We start from the raw sequence: 11,252 nt of genomic DNA on the forward strand, positions 1-11,252 counted from the left end.
GAAACTGGATGCACACAACAAGGGACTTGCCTTCTGCAAATGTATGTGGTTGTCTGCATCTCCATCTGGAACTTTGGCTGGCTGATGTTCTGATGATCTGCAACAGTAGGAGGCTGACTGTTCGTATGCAGCTGTGTAACAGGTAAGTGATCATTCAGTTTCTATACATGTATTGACTCTCTTTCTTGTCATACAGGTTCGCAGGACCCCAAGATCGACTCCCTCTCTGAAGGTGGATTAACAAGGTTCTGTACATCCGCATCTCAGTTGACAAATATGGCTGGCTGGCTGACTTTCTATCGACCTGCAACTGTATGAGGGTGACTGTTCACATGCAGCTGTGTAACAGGTAAGTGATCATTCAGTTTCCATACATGTATTGACTCTCTTTCTTGTCATACAAGTTCGCAGGACCCCAAGATCGACTCCCTCTCTGAAGGTGGACTAACAAGGTTCTGTACAACTGCATCTTCGTTTACAACTATGGCTGGCTTGCTGACTTTCTGTCGATCTGTAACTGTATGAGGGTTACTGTTTATATGCAGCTGTTTAATATGTAAGTGATCATTCAGTTTCTATACATGTATTGACACTCTTTCTTGTCATACAAGTTCGCAGAACCCCAAGATCGACTCCCTCTCTGAAGGTGGATTAACAAGGTTCTGTACATCTGCATCTTCATTTACAACTATGGCTGGCTGGCTGACTTTCTGTCGATCTGCAACTGTATGAGGGTGACGTTTGTATGCAACTGTGTAACAGGTAAGTGATCATTGAGTTTCTATACATGTATTGACACTCTTTCTTGTCATACAGGTTCAGCCGGACCCCAAGATCAACTCCCTCTCTGAAGGTGGATTAAGAAGGTTCTGTACATCTGCATCTTCGTTTACAACTATGGATGGCTGATTGACTTTCTGTCGATCTGCAACTGTACGAGGGTGACTGTTCGCACACAGTTGTGTAACAGGTAAGTGATCTTTCAGTTTCTATACATGTATTGACTCTCTTTCTTGTCATACAGGTTCACATGACCTCACGACTGGCTCACTTTAAAGCTGGATGCACACAACAAGAGACTTGCCTTCTGCAAATGTATGTGATTGTCTGCATCTCCATCTGGAAAATTGGCTGGCTGATGTTCTGATGATCTGCAACAGTAGGAGGCTGACTGTTCGTATGCATCTTTGTAACAGGTAAGTGATCATTCAGTTTCTATACATGTATTGACACTCTTTCTTGTCATACAGGTTCGCAAGCCCCCATGATCGACTCCCTCTCTGAAGGTGGACTAAGAAGGTTCTATACATCTGCATTACCATTTAAAACTATGGCTGGCTGGCTGACTTTCTTTCGATCTGCAACTGTATGAAGGTGACTGTTCATATGGATCTGTGTAACAGGTAAGTGATCATTCAGTTTCTATACATGTACTGACTCTTTCTTGTCATACAGGGTCACAGGACCTCACGACTGGCTCACTTTGAAGCTGGATGCACACAACAAGGGACTTGCCTTCTGCAAATGTATGTGGTTGTCTGCATCTCCATCTGGAACATTGGCTGGCTGATGTTCTGATGATCTGCAACAGTAGGAGGCTGACTGTTCGTATGCAGCTATGTAACAGGTAAGTGATCATTCAGTTTCTATACATGTATTGACTCTCTTTCTTGTCATACAGGTTCGCAGGACCCCAAGATCGACTCCCTCTCTGAAGGTGGATTAACAAGGTTCTGTACATCTGCATCTTCGTTTACAACTATGGATGGCTGATTGACTTTCTGTCGATCTGCAACTGTACGAGGGTGACTGTTCGTATGCCGCTGTGTAACAGGTAAGTGATCATTCAGTTTCTATACATGTATTGACTCTTTCTTGTCATACAGGTTCACAGGACCCCAAGATCGACTCCCTTTCTGAAGGTGGATTAACAAGGTTCTGTACATCTGCATCTCAGTTGACAACTATGGCTGGCTTGCTGACTTTCTGTCGATCTGTAACTGTATGAGGGTTACTGTTTATATGCAGCTGTTTAATATGTAAGTGATCATTCAGTTTCTATACATGTATTGACACTCTTTCTTGTCATACAAGTTCGCAGAACCCCAAGATCGACTCCCTCTCTGAAGGTGGATTAACAAGGTTCTGTACATCTGCATCTTCATTTACAACTATGGCTGGCTGGCTGACTTTCTGTCGATCTGCAACTGTATGAGGGTGACGTTTGTATGCAACTGTGTAACAGGTAAGTGATCATTGAGTTTCTATACATGTATTGACACTCTTTCTTGTCATACAGGTTCAGCCGGACCCCAAGATCAACTCCCTCTCTGAAGGTGGATTAAGAAGGTTCTGTACATCTGCATCTTCGTTTACAACTATGGATGGCTGATTGACTTTCTGTCGATCTGCAACTGTACGAGGGTGACTGTTCGCACACAGTTGTGTAACAGGTAAGTGATCTTTCAGTTTCTATACATGTATTGACTCTCTTTCTTGTCATACAGGTTCACATGACCTCACGACTGGCTCACTTTAAAGCTGGATGCACACAACAAGAGACTTGCCTTCTGCAAATGTATGTGATTGTCTGCATCTCCATCTGGAAAATTGGCTGGCTGATGTTCTGATGATCTGCAACAGTAGGAGGCTGACTGTTCGTATGCATCTTTGTAACAGGTAAGTGATCATTCAGTTTCTATACATGTATTGACACTCTTTCTTGTCATACAGGTTCGCAAGCCCCCATGATCGACTCCCTCTCTGAAGGTGGACTAAGAAGGTTCTATACATCTGCATTACCATTTAAAACTATGGCTGGCTGGCTGACTTTCTTTCGATCTGCAACTGTATGAAGGTGACTGTTCATATGGATCTGTGTAACAGGTAAGTGATCATTCAGTTTCTATACATGTACTGACTCTTTCTTGTCATACAGGGTCACAGGACCTCACGACTGGCTCACTTTGAAGCTGGATGCACACAACAAGGGACTTGCCTTCTGCAAATGTATGTGGTTGTCTGCATCTCCATCTGGAACATTGGCTGGCTGATGTTCTGATGATCTGCAACAGTAGGAGGCTGACTGTTCGTATGCAGCTATGTAACAGGTAAGTGATCATTCAGTTTCTATACATGTATTGACTCTCTTTCTTGTCATACAGGTTCGCAGGACCCCAAGATCGACTCCCTCTCTGAAGGTGGATTAACAAGGTTCTGTACATCTGCATCTTCGTTTACAACTATGGATGGCTGATTGACTTTCTGTCGATCTGCAACTGTACGAGGGTGACTGTTCGTATGCCGCTGTGTAACAGGTAAGTGATCATTCAGTTTCTATACATGTATTGACTCTTTCTTGTCATACAGGTTCACAGGACCCCAAGATCGACTCCCTTTCTGAAGGTGGATTAACAAGGTTCTGTACATCTGCATCTCAGTTGACAACTATGGCTGGCTTGCTGACTTTCTGTCGATCTGTAACTGTATGAGGGTTACTGTTTATATGCAGCTGTTTAATATGTAAGTGATCATTCAGTTTCTATACATGTATTGACACTCTTTCTTGTCATACAAGTTCGCAGAACCCCAAGATCGACTCCCTCTCTGAAGGTGGATTAACAAGGTTCTGTACATCTGCATCTTCATTTACAACTATGGCTGGCTGGCTGACTTTCTGTCGATCTGCAACTGTATGAGGGTGACGTTTGTATGCAACTGTGTAACAGGTAAGTGATCATTGAGTTTCTATACATGTATTGACACTCTTTCTTGTCATACAGGTTCAGCCGGACCCCAAGATCAACTCCCTCTCTGAAGGTGGATTAAGAAGGTTCTGTACATCTGCATCTTCGTTTACAACTATGGATGGCTGATTGACTTTCTGTCGATCTGCAACTGTACGAGGGTGACTGTTCGCACACAGTTGTGTAACAGGTAAGTGATCTTTCAGTTTCTATACATGTATTGACTCTCTTTCTTGTCATACAGGTTCACATGACCTCACGACTGGCTCACTTTAAAGCTGGATGCACACAACAAGAGACTTGCCTTCTGCAAATGTATGTGATTGTCTGCATCTCCATCTGGAAAATTGGCTGGCTGATGTTCTGATGATCTGCAACAGTAGGAGGCTGACTGTTCGTATGCATCTTTGTAACAGGTAAGTGATCATTCAGTTTCTATACATGTATTGACACTCTTTCTTGTCATACAGGTTCGCAAGCTCCCATGATCGACTCCCTCTCTGAAGGTGGACTAAGAAGGTTCTATACATCTGCATTACCATTTAAAACTATGGCTGGCTGGCTGACTTTCTTTCGATCTGCAACTGTATGAAGGTGACTGTTCATATGGATCTGTGTAACAGGTAAGTGATCATTCAGTTTCTATACATGTACTGACTCTTTCTTGTCATACAGGGTCACAGGACCTCACGACTGGCTCACTTTGAAGCTGGATGCACACAACAAGGGACTTGCCTTCTGCAAATGTATGTGGTTGTCTGCATCTCCATCTGGAACATTGGCTGGCTGATGTTCTGATGATCTGCAACAGTAGGAGGCTGACTGTTCGTATGCAGCTATGTAACAGGTAAGTGATCATTCAGTTTCTATACATGTATTGACTCTCTTTCTTGTCATACAGGTTCGCAGGACCCCAAGATCGACTCCCTCTCTGAAGGTGGATTAACAAGGTTCTGTACATCTGCATCTTCGTTTACAACTATGGATGGCTGATTGACTTTCTGTCGATCTGCAACTGTACGAGGGTGACTGTTCGTATGCCGCTGTGTAACAGGTAAGTGATCATTCAGTTTCTATACATGTATTGACTCTTTCTTGTCATACAGGTTCACAGGACCCCAAGATCGACTCCCTTTCTGAAGGTGGATTAACAAGGTTCTGTACATCTGCATCTCAGTTGACAACTATGGCTGGTTGGCTGACTTTCTGTCAATCTGCAACTGTATGAGGGTGACTGTTCGTATGCAGCTGTGTAACAGGTAACTGATCACTCAGTTTCTATACATGTATTGACTCTCTTTCTTGTCATACAGGTTTGCAGGACCCCAAAATCAACTCCCTCTCTGAAGGTGGATTAACAAGGTTCTATACATCTTCATCTTCATTTACAACTATGGCTGGCTGGCTGACTTTCAGTCAATCTGTAACTGTATGAGGCTGACTGTTCGCATACAGTTGTGTAACAGGTAAGTGATCATTCAGTTTCTATACATGTATTGACTCTCTTTCTTGTCATACAGGTTCACAGGACATCACGACTGGCTCACTTTGAAGCTGGATGCACACAACAAGGGACTTGCCTTCTGCAAATGTATGTGGTTGTCTGCATCTCCATCTGGAACATTGGCTGGCTCATGTTCTGATGATCTGCAACAGTAGGAGGCTGATTTTTCGTATGCATCTGTGTAACTGGTAAGTGATCATTCAGTTTCTATACATGTATTGACTCTCTGTCTTCTCATACAGGTTCGCCGGACCCCAAGATCGAATCCCTTTCTGAAGGTGGACTGACAAGGTTCTTTACATCTGCATCTTCGTTTCCAACTATGGCTGGCCGTGCTGACTTTCAGTCAATCTGTAACTGTATGAGGCTGACTGTTCGCATACAGTTGTGTAACAGGTAAGTGATCATTCAGTTTCTATACATGTATTGACTCTCTTTCTTGTCATAGAGGTTCATAGGACCTCACGACTGGCTCACTTTGAAGCTGGATGCACACAACAAGGGACTTGCCTTCTGCAAATGTATGTGGTTGTCTGCATCTCCATCTGGAACATTGGCTGGCTGATGTTCTGATGATCTGCAACAGTAGGAGGCTGACTCTTCGTATACAGCTGTGTAACAGGTAAGTGATCATTCAGTTTCTATACATGTATTGACTCTCTTTCTTGTCATACAGGTTCGCAGGACCCTAAGATCGACTCCTTCTCTGAAGGAGTGTACAGAACCTGTGTAACAGGTAAGTGATCATTCAGTTTCTATACATGTATTGACTCTCTTTCTTGTCATACAGTTTCGCAGGACCCCAAGATCAACTCCCTCTCTGAAGGTGGATTAACTAGGTTCTTTACATCTTTATCTCCATTTACAACTATGGCTGGTTGGCTGACTTGCTGTCGATCTGCAACTGTATGAGGGTGACTGTTCGTATGCAGCTGTGTAACAGGTAAGTGATCATTCTGTTTTTATACATGTATTGACTCTCTTTCTTGTCATACAGGTTCACATGACCTCACGACTGGCTCACTTTAAAGCTGGATGCACACAACAAGAGACTTGCCTTCTGCAAATGTATGTGATTGTCTGCATCTCCATCTGGAAAATTGGCTGGCTGATGTTCTGATGATCTGCAACAGTAGGAGGCTGACTGTTCGTATGCATCTTTGTAACAGGTAAGTGATCATTCAGTTTCTATACATGTATTGACACTCTTTCTTGTCATACAGGTTCGCAAGCCCCCATGATCGACTCCCTCTCTGAAGGTGGACTAAGAAGGTTCTATACATCTGCATTACCGTTTAAAACTATGGCTGGCTGGCTGACTTTCTTTCGATCTGCAACTGTATGAAGGTGACTGTTCATATGGATCTGTGTAACAGGTAAGTGATCATTCAGTTTCTATACATGTACTGACTCTTTCTTGTCATACAGGGTCACAGGACCTCACGACTGGCTCACTTTGAAGCTGGATGCACACAACAAGGGACTTGCCTTCTGCAAATGTATGTGGTTGTCTGCATCTCCATCTGGAACATTGGCTGGCTGATGTTCTGATGATCTGCAACAGTAGGAGGCTGACTGTTCGTATGCAGCTATGTAACAGGTAAGTGATCATTCAGTTTCTATACATGTATTGACTCTCTTTCTTGTCATACAGGTTCGCAGGACCCCAAGATCGACTCCCTCTCTGAAGGTGGATTAACAAGGTTCTGTACATCTGCATCTTCGTTTACAACTATGGATGGCTGATTGACTTTCTGTCGATCTGCAACTGTACGAGGGTGACTGTTCGTATGCCGCTGTGTAACAGGTAAGTGATCATTCAGTTTCTATACATGTATTGACTCTTTCTTGTCATACAGGTTCACAGGACCCCAAGATCGACTCCCTTTCTGAAGGTGGATTAACAAGGTTCTGTACATCTGCATCTCAGTTGACAACTATGGCTGGTTGGCTGACTTTCTGTCAATCTGCAACTGTATGAGGGTGACTGTTCGTATGCAGCTGTGTAACAGGTAACTGATCACTCAGTTTCTATACATGTATTGACTCTCTTTCTTGTCATACAGGTTTGCAGGACCCCAAAATCAACTCCCTCTCTGAAGGTGGATTAACAAGGTTCTATACATCTTCATCTTCATTTACAACTATGGCTGGCTGGCTGACTTTCAGTCAATCTGTAACTGTATGAGGCTGACTGTTCGCATACAGTTGTGTAACAGGTAAGTGATCATTCAGTTTCTATACATGTATTGACTCTCTTTCTTGTCATACAGGTTCACAGGACATCACGACTGGCTCACTTTGAAGCTGGATGCACACAACAAGGGACTTGCCTTCTGCAAATGTATGTGGTTGTCTGCATCTCCATCTGGAACATTGGCTGGCTCATGTTCTGATGATCTGCAACAGTAGGAGGCTGATTTTTCGTATGCATCTGTGTAACTGGTAAGTGATCATTCAGTTTCTATACATGTATTGACTCTCTGTCTTCTCATACAGGTTCGCCGGACCCCAAGATCGAATCCCTTTCTGAAGGTGGACTGACAAGGTTCTTTACATCTGCATCTTCGTTTCCAACTATGGCTGGCCGTGCTGACTTTCAGTCAATCTGTAACTGTATGAGGCTGACTGTTCGCATACAGTTGTGTAACAGGTAAGTGATCATTCAGTTTCTATACATGTATTGACTCTCTTTCTTGTCATAGAGGTTCATAGGACCTCACGACTGGCTCACTTTGAAGCTGGATGCACACAACAAGGGACTTGCCTTCTGCAAATGTATGTGGTTGTCTGCATCTCCATCTGGAACATTGGCTGGCTGATGTTCTGATGATCTGCAACAGTAGGAGGCTGACTCTTCGTATACAGCTGTGTAACAGGTAAGTGATCATTCAGTTTCTATACATGTATTGACTCTCTTTCTTGTCATACAGGTTCGCAGGACCCTAAGATCGACTCCTTCTCTGAAGGAGTGTACAGAACCTGTGTAACAGGTAAGTGATCATTCAGTTTCTATACATGTATTGACTCTCTTTCTTGTCATACAGTTTCGCAGGACCCCAAGATCAACTCCCTCTCTGAAGGTGGATTAACTAGGTTCTTTACATCTTTATCTCCATTTACAACTATGGCTGGTTGGCTGACTTGCTGTCGATCTGCAACTGTATGAGGGTGACTGTTCGTATGCAGCTGTGTAACAGGTAAGTGATCATTCTGTTTTTATACATATATTGACTCTCTTTCTTGTCATACAGGTTCACAGGACCTCATGACTGGCTCACTTTGAAGCTGGATGCACACAACAAGGGACTTGCCTTCTGCAAATGTATGTGGTTGTCTGCATCTCCATCTGGAACATTGGCTGGCTGATGTTCTGATGATCTGCAACAGTAGGAGGCTGACTGTTCGTATGCAGCTGTGTAACAGGTAAGTGATCATTCAGTTTCTATACATGTATTGACTCTCTTTATTGTCATACAGGTTCGCAGGACCCCAAGATCGACTCCCTCTCTGAAGGTGGATTAACAAGTTTCTGTACATCTGCATCTTCGTTTACAACTATGGATGGCTGATTGACTTTCTGTCGATCTGCAACTGTACAAGGGTGACTGTTCGTATGCCGCTGTGTAACTGGTAAGTGATCATTCAGTTTCTATACATGTATTGACTCTTTCTTGTCATACAGGTTCACAGGACCCCAAGATCGACTCCCTTTCTGAAGGAGGATTAACAAGGTTCTGTACATCTGCATCTCAGTTGATAAGTATGGCTGGCTGGCTGGCTTTCCGTCCGTCTCCAACTGTATGAGGCTGACTGTTTGTATGCAGCTGTGTAACAGGTAAGTGATCATTCAGTTTCTATACATGTATTGACTCTCTTCCTTGTCATACAGGTTCACAGGACGCCAAGATCGACTCCCTTTCTGAAGGTGGATTTACAAGGTTCTGTACATCTGCATCTCATTTTACAACTATGGATGGCTGGCTGACTTTCAGTTGATCTGTAACTGTATGTGGCTGACTGTTCGTATGCATCTGTGTAACAGGTAAGTGATCATTCAGTTTCTATACATGTATTGACTCTCTTTCTTGTCATACAGTTTCGCAGGACCCCAAGATCAACTCCCTCTCTGAAGGTGGACTAACAAGGTTCTTTACATCTGCATCTTCGTTTCCAACTATGGCTGGCTGGCTGACTTTCAGTCAATCTGTAACTGTATGAGGCTGACTGTTCGCATACAGTTGTGTAACAGGTAAGTGATCTTTCAGTTTCTATACATGTATTGACTCTCTTTCTTGTCATACAGTTTCGCAGGACCCCACGATCAACTCCCTCTCTGAAGGTGGATTAACTAGGTTCTTTAAATCTTCATCTTCATTTACAACTGTGGCTGGTTGGCTGACTTGCTGTCGATCTGCAACTGTATGAGGGTGACTGTTCGTATGCAGCTGTGTAACAGGTAAGTGATTATTCAGTTTCTATACATGTATTGACTCTCTTTCTTGTCATACAGGTTCACAGGACCTCATGACTGGCTCACTTTGAAGATGGATGCACACAACAAGGGATTTGCCTTCTGCAAATGTATGTGATTGTCTGCATCTCCATCTGGAACATTGGCTGGCTGATGTTCTGATGATCTGCAACAGTAGGAAGCTGACTGTTCGTATGCAGCTGTGTAACAGGTAAGTGATCATTCAGTTTCTATACATGTATTGACTCTCTTTCTTGTTATACAGGTTCGCAGGACCCCAAGATCGACTCCCTCTCTGAAGGTGGATTAATAAGGTTCTGTACATCTGCATCTTTGTTTACAACTAAGGATGGCTGATTGACTTTCTGTCGATCTGCAACTGTACGAGGGTGACTGTTCGCACACAGTTGTGTAACAGGTAAGTGATCTTTCAGTTTCTATAAATGTATTGACTCTCTTTCTTGTCATACAGGTTCGCAGGACCTCACGACTGGCTCACTTTGAAGCTGGATGCACACAACCAGGGACTTGCCTTCTGCAGATGTATGTGGTTGTCTGCATCTCCATCTGGAACACTGGCTGGCTGATGTTCTGATGATCTGAAACAGTAGGAGGCTAACTGTTCGTATGCAGCTTTGTAACAGGTAAGTGATCATTTAGTTTCTATACATGTATTGACTCTCTTTCTTGTCATACAGTTTCACAGGACCCCAAGATCGACTCCCTCTCTGAAGGTGGATTAACAAGGTTCTGTACATCTGCATCTCAGTTGACAACTATGGCTGGTTGGCTGACTTTCTGTCAATCTGCAACTGTATGAGGGTGACTGTTCGTATGCAGCTGTGTAACAGGTAACTGATCACTCAGTTTCTATACATGTATTGACTCTCTTTCTTGTCATACAGGTTCGCAGGACCCCAAGATCGACTTTTTCTCTGAAGGAGTGTACAGAACCTGTGTAACAGGTAAGTGATCATTCAGTTTCTATACATGTATTGACTCTCTTTCTTTTCATACAGGTTCGCAGGACCCCAAGATCAACTCCCTCTCTGGAGGTGGATTAACAAGGTTCTTTACATCTTCATCTTCATTTACATCTATGGCTGGTTGGCTGAGTTTCTGTCGATGTGCAACTTTATGAGGGTGACTGTTCGTATGCAGCTGTGTAACAGGTAAGTGATCATTTAGTTTCTATACATGTATTGACTCTCTTTCTTGTCATACAGGTTAACAGGACCTCACAACTGGCTCACTTTAAAGCTGGATGCACACAAAAAGAGACTTGCCTTCTGCAAATGTATGTGGTTGTCTGCATCTCCATCTGGAACATTGGCTGGCTGATGTTCTAAAGATCTGCAACAGTAGGAGGCTGACTGTTCGTATGCATCTGTGTAACAGGTAAGTGATCATTCAGTTTCTATACATGTATTGACTCTCTTTGTTTTCATACAGGTTCGCCGGACTCCAAGATCGAATCCCTTTCTGAAGGTGGACTAACAAGGTTCTTTACATCTGCATCTTCGTTTCC

The sequence above is a fragment of the Salminus brasiliensis genome, chromosome 17, assembly GCF_030463535.1.
Source record: "Salminus brasiliensis chromosome 17, fSalBra1.hap2, whole genome shotgun sequence".
Classification (NCBI taxonomy): Eukaryota; Metazoa; Chordata; class Actinopteri; order Characiformes; family Bryconidae; genus Salminus; species Salminus brasiliensis.